The following is a 6763-nucleotide window of genomic DNA, read 5'->3' on the forward strand; positions in this document are numbered from 1 at the left end:
CAAGGTTAGTGTGTTTTTGTCTGATTTCACCTTGAATTTATTTATATTACTTTTGATAAATGGTATATTAAAATTCACATGTAGTCAAATTTATCATTTTTCTTTGAAATTTATATTTCTTGGCTTTCTGCTTAGGAAGTGCTTCCCTCTCCTAAAATCAGACTCTTTTATACCTATTCTTTCTTTTATGATATTTTTATTTAACCCTTTAATGCGTATAAAGTTATTTTGCAGGTAGTGTTAGGTAAGGGTGAAATTTGACCTTGCAATAGTGAACCAGTATATAAGTTATACCTTTCTGTGTCTGTTGTTTTCCTTCTTTGCCTTCTTAATTGGAAACACAAGCACAAAGCAGAAAGCATACTGAATGGGAGTGGGCGAGAAGGTCAACCGACTTAATTTTAGAAGTAGTGATGAGATTAAATTGTTGTATGACTTTAGGCAATTCAGATAACTTTTCTGGTTCTCTACCATTTCATCTGTAAAATGAAAACAGTTTAACTAAAGAGCCCATTTGTCCCCAGATTTCTTTGGCCCCTGTCCAGGTCTGGCATATGCCTATTCCACATTTTATCACTGCCCAATCCTATAACCATGACTGACATGGCTACTACAATGGGCCACTCTTTTTCTCTGAGTTAAAATGCTCACGTATTTTTTCTTCTCATAGTAACTCAAGAAGTTGCTGAATCAGCATGCCAACTAAAACTTAGTTTTCAGTAATGATCTAAGAAGTCAAAATTTGGATTCCTATTCCAAATATCTGTTCTTATGTAATTCTGCCTGGACTGCTCTGAAATTACCTTCCTATCATGCAATCTAAAGTGTGTTTCGAGCCTACCAAAATGTTCTAATCCAACTGTCCTTGATTCTGTACTAATGTATGTATATATTAAAGATTAGCTCAGGTCATTGTGAGGTCATGAGATGCATATTTTTACACATGTTTTTAGTATTTTCAGCCTAGATGGCAGTGGATTCTGCTATAACAGACAACATTAGTGTTCACACTTACTATAATTTAGAGTTGGCTCAAATTAGCAAAAAAAGAGTCATAGTGTGTCAAAGTTAAAAAGAACCTCATATTATTTATCCAAACCCATTATATTCACAAAACAGTCTATATCTCAGTAATATCAGCCAGCTCTCATGGCTTTCATAATATAAAGCAGAAACTTAAAGGCAATTGAATTCTTGAATCTAAATCAAGTATGAAATGCTAATAAATAGAACTTTAAAAATCTCCTGTGGTAAAAAAGCTTCACTGGGGTTGGGTTTTAGCCCACTTTTAGCCCACCTCTTTAGTATCTGAAGTCATAGCTGCTGTAATTTCAAGCAATATTTCAGCTTTGTGCCATCCTATATAAACTTAGATTCTACAATTCTTTAGTCTGTTTTTTTTCCTGTATTTACAGATTATATTTTAGTGATGAGGAACTCCATAATAGCCTGCTTTTCTTCTTGTAGCAGATATGTACAATCAACTTGATTTTGAAAAAAGAAATTATATCTACTAATCCATTGCTAGATATGATTTTTCCAATGAAGTCCATATTCCTTAGTGGTTATGGGCAGATTTGATATGTCCAGAGATTAGAAAAAATATTATAAGGAAAATATTCCAAGTTTAAAAGGATAGTATCATCTTTATATTTATAATATTTCCTTTATATTTCACTGCCCCTACTCTCTGACACAAAAAGTGCAGAGTCTTGGTTTTGGATTGAGAGGAGATATTGGAATTTTGTGTAATGTCAGTACTTACCCTTTCATTGTCTTTCCTTTTGAGCCAGATTTAGAAATAGACTTTACATGATTCCTATGACTGTCAGCCATGGGCTGCAAGATACATGTTGATAAAGATGCTATCATCACTGCACTCTGTAGTATTGTAAATTATTGTAGAACTCAATATATTCCCAATTACTTATGTGTGTGGCAGACTAAAGCAAGCTATTCCTATACTTCAAGTTGATAATTGAAAAAAACAAAAACACAAAAAAACTAGCCCAAGATTTTCAGGTTGTTAGTGACAGAGTAAAAAACTAGCATCCACATCTCTAGACTTTCAAACTCAATGGTTTCCATTGTATGAATTCTCTTCTCCTACAAAGTTAATCATAAATCCTTCCATTCATATCAAGAACTAGAGCCATGAGCATTTCCTTTTTGTTGGCCAAGAGAATAAATGAGACATTTGCTTTTTGTTTTCCATTGTTAGTAGCAAAAGGATATTGATGGAGTCAAGATGGAGTATTAACAGCAAAATAATGTACAGAATAAAAGGCAGCATAAATTAGAAGCATTCGCTTCCACTGTAGTTTAAAGAGTTAGGTTTATGCCAGCCTTCTAGAACATTCTGGGGGTGGGTTTATGGATGGATAGGGCAATATATTAAAGGCAGCATTAATTTTGTTCAGTTTGATTAATATGTGTCTTGGTGTATTCCTCCTTGGGTTTATTTTATGTGGTGCTCATTGTGCTTCCTGGATTTGAGTGAGTGGTTCCTTTCCCATGTAAGGGAAGTTTTCAGCTATTGTCTCTTGGAATATTTTTTCTGTCCCCTTCTCTCTCTCTTCTCCTTCTGGAACCCCTATAATATGGATATTGGTGCATTTAACGTTGTCCCAGAGTTCTCCGAGACTCTCTTCATTTGTTTTCAATCTTTTTTCTCTTTTCTGTTCTGCATCCGTAATTTCTACTAATCTGTCCTCCACCTCGCTTATTCATTCTTCTGCCTCCTGTATTCTACTGTTAGCTGCTTCTAGTGAATTTTTTATTTCAATTATTGTATTTTGCATCCCCTCTTGTTTAAGTTTTATATCTTGTATCTCTTTGCTCAGTGTTTCCTGTAAGTTATCCATCTTTGCCTCCAGTTTATTTCCAATGTCTTGCATCATCTTCAGCATCAACAGTCTAAAGTCTTTTTCCTGGAGGCTGAGAATCTCCTCATCACTTAGCTGATTTTCTGGGGTTTTTCCTTTCTCCCTCATCTGAGTTGTAGTTCTCTGCCTTTTCATTTTTATAGGTTTTTGGTGTGGTGACCTTTTGACAGATAACAGAATTGTAGCCTCTCTTACTTCTGCTGTCTGCCCCCCTTGTGGCTGAAGTAAGTATGGGGGCTTGGTGTAGGCTTCCTGATGGGAGGGGCTGATGCTTGCCCACTGGTAGGTGGAGCTGATTCTAATCCCTCTGGTGGGTGGGGCTTAGTCTCTGGATGGGATTAGAGGCAGCTGTGTGCCTGAGGGGTCTTAAGGTAGCCTGTTTACTGAGGGGCAGGGCTGTGATCCCACCTGGATTGTTGTTTTTCCTGGGGCTTCTCAGCGCTGAAGGTGGGGCCAGATTTTCCCAAAATGGCCACCTTCAGAGACAGGCAAGCTGCTGAATATTCCCAAGAGCTTTGCTTCCAATGTCCTTCCCTCACAACAAGCTACATTCACCCCTGTTTCCCAGGATGTCCTCCAAGAACTGCAGTCATGTTTGACCCAGATTCCTGTGGAGACTTTGCTTTGCCCTGGGACCCAGTGCACATGAAACTCTGTGTGCGCCTTTTAAGAATGGGGTCTCCATTTCCCCCAGTCCCGTGGAGCTCCTGTGCACAAGCCCCACTGGCCTTCAATGCCCGATGCTCCAGGGGCTCTTTCTCCCAGTGCCAGGTCCCTGCATGTGAGGGTTTGGTGTGGGGCTCAGAACTCTCACTCCTGTAGGTGAGTCTCTGTGAGCCAGTTAGTTTTCAGTCTGTGGGGCTTCCCACCCAGGAGGTATGGGTTGTTTATATCATGTAATCTCCCCTCCTACCTCTTGATGTGGCGTCCTCTTTTTCTTCTGGAGAAGGATATCTTTTTTAAGGTTTCTGGTCCATTTGGGTGGTGATTGCTCAGCCTTTAGTCGTGAATTTTGTTGTTTTTGGGAGAGAAGTTGAGCTCCAGTCCTTCTATTCTGCCATCTTAATCCCCAGAAGCAGCATTAAAGACTAATGAGTTAGATATTGCAAAAGACCACTCTAGAGTAAATGAATGGTCATTAGCAGAAACATTCTCAGGGAATATTGAATTGTTTCCCCTGATACATGGTGAGGTATCACATGTACATCTACAGAGTACTCAACATATAAGGACCCATTGCTATTCTCTGTTTCAATGCTTTCCTTAATTTAGAAGTTTAAGGTTATGTCACCTGCCCGATGTCATAGAGTAAGCCAAAGAAATAGAAAATGAATTAATTATCTATTGTTGTATAAGAAATTACTCCCACACATAAAGGTTTAAAACAACAGAAAACTTTTAATATCTCTTATAGTTTACATGGATGAGAAATCTTAGAGGGAGTTAGCTGGGTGTTTCCGTCATAGAAACTCTCATGAGGTTGCAGGGAAGATGGTGACAGGAATTACAGTCATCTGAAGTCTTGACTGGGCTGAAGGGGTTGCTTCCAAAGTACTTCCCTCATATGGCCAGCACATTGGTAATGACCATTGACAGGAGGCCTAGTTTCCTCCCACATAGCTCCCTTCATTGGCTACTTGAATATCCCCTTGCTATGGCAGCTTGCTTTGCCCAGAGTGAGAGATCCAAAGGAGATCAAGGCAAAAGTCACAACACCATTTAAGACCTCATCTCAGATGTCACCCAAAATGATTTCTGCAATATCCCATTGGTTACAAGGTCAGCCATATTTGATGGGGAAGGAGCTACACAGGTGCATGAATATCAGGTGATCTGGATCATTGGAGGTTGAAGAGCTTAGATGAATACCTGGCATATTTAGTAATATTAATAAACTATGTAGTAGTATACTTCTATTAATATTAATAGTAATTAGTATTACTATGTTAATATTTTATAACTTCATAATTATAAAGATTAATAATATATTTCTTTTCTGTTTCTGTAGTCTGGTTTGTGTAGGTTAAAGAAAGGAGACAAAAACCATGGGTAGTAGAGTAAGAATTGGGATTCCTTGACTGTGGTTTTTATAACCAACATAAATTATAAATCTGCCCTTAAAAATTAGAAAAAAAATAAGTTAAATAACAGCATCTCATTTATATTTAAACACAAATAGAGAATGAATAAGTAAAATATACAAATAACTGTAATGCATGTTATAGAGTAACAAGAAAGGTCACCAAAAAAGTTCTTAATAAATTCTTTGGAAGTTTGGGCATTTTGAAAACTTTGTAGAATGAGAGGAGACTTCATGGAGAAAAATCATTGTAATGAATTATTTAAAGATAATTAGATTTTTAAAAGTAAAGGAGTAGAAAAGAGGGGACAAAATGAGTTAAAATGTGATGATGGGAAACCAGAGTATTCCTGTGACAGAGAGAAAAACATTGTTTCATTTTGCTGGAACATGGGATGGAGACAAGAATCATAAAGTGTGTTCCTCAGGTAATGTGGAAACATTGTGGATGAAGAATCGCCTGAAAAAAAAAATCATCAGGCAGTTTTTACAAGTGAACTAGAAGAGTAAGAACATGGACAGAGAGATCAGTTGGGGGCAGTTGTACAAAGTACTTGAAGTTCAATGAGAATCTAAAAAACAAGATGTGTGAGAGCATAAAGATAGCTATTTTTATTTTTTAATAAATAGCTTTAATATATTTTTTGACAAAATTTATTGCTCCAAGCACCCGAATGCGTGTAGATGCTGAAGAGAAAGCATTCGCCAAACACTTTCTCCTGGAGCCAAGTGGTTTTCTTTCTTCATTCATTCAAAACCATCGTGGTAGTAACTGCATTGTTCTGGTTGCTATAAAAATTCTGGGAGCTGAAGAAGAAGAAAACTCAGCTTATGCCGTATTTGTTTCTCTTAGGATAAAATATATTCAAAAAATGTGTTTATATGTATTGCCTTTGATTCCTCTCCTCCTATTTGCTCGTGAACTCACTCCTGTGTGATCTTTGCGTTCATCATTTTTTTAAACCTGTCTGTGCTAAGTTCACCAGTGACCTTCTCCATGTTAACAAAGCCAGTGGTCAGTTCTCAGGCTGACTCTTATTTCCTAGGTAATTATTGACTTTCTCACTTTTGCTCCTTCTTGCCAGTTATCACCTGGTTTCCTGTATTCTTCTGTTGATTTTCCTCTTGCTACTGCTACATAATTTTCCACTAGTTTCTGCTACATAGTTTGTTTTACTGATTCCTTTTCTTTTTTTTTTCTACTTTTTAATGGTTCAAGTGTCTGAGGGCTCATTCCTTGACCTTCTCTTCTTTTTCAGCACCCCTTTCTTGGTGATCTCATGTAGCCTCCCAGATTAAAATAAAGTCTTAGGGCTGAAGATGTCCAAATTTATATTTTTATTTTAGACTTTTATCTTGCCCTCTGACCTAGACATCTACCCATTTGCCTAGTCAGTATGTCTTTATTGTTATGAATTGATATTGTAAGCCCAAAGTCCAAAACTGAACTAATCTTTCCCCCAAAACCTGTTATTCACACAGGCTTTCCCATCTAAATTGGCAGTGTCTCCTTCCTTGAATTGATTCCTGACTTCGCTCTTTCCTTACCCCACCACATTCAATAAATAGATCATAAATCCTTGGGTTCTGCCATCACCATAAGTTCCAAATCCATGCCCCTATCCTGTTTCACATCAGCACCATCTCTCACCTGGATCACTGCCTTAGCCACCATACTTGCCCTCTCTTGCTGCACCCAACCAATCTAGTTTCAATACAATATAGGGATCATTATTTAAAAATAGAAATCACACTGTGAGCTTCATTGTTTAAAATGATGCATTGGTTGCACTTTTCA

This window comes from Sus scrofa, chromosome 1 (genome assembly GCF_000003025.6).
Source record: "Sus scrofa isolate TJ Tabasco breed Duroc chromosome 1, Sscrofa11.1, whole genome shotgun sequence".
Lineage (NCBI taxonomy): Eukaryota > Metazoa > Chordata > Mammalia > Artiodactyla > Suidae > Sus > Sus scrofa.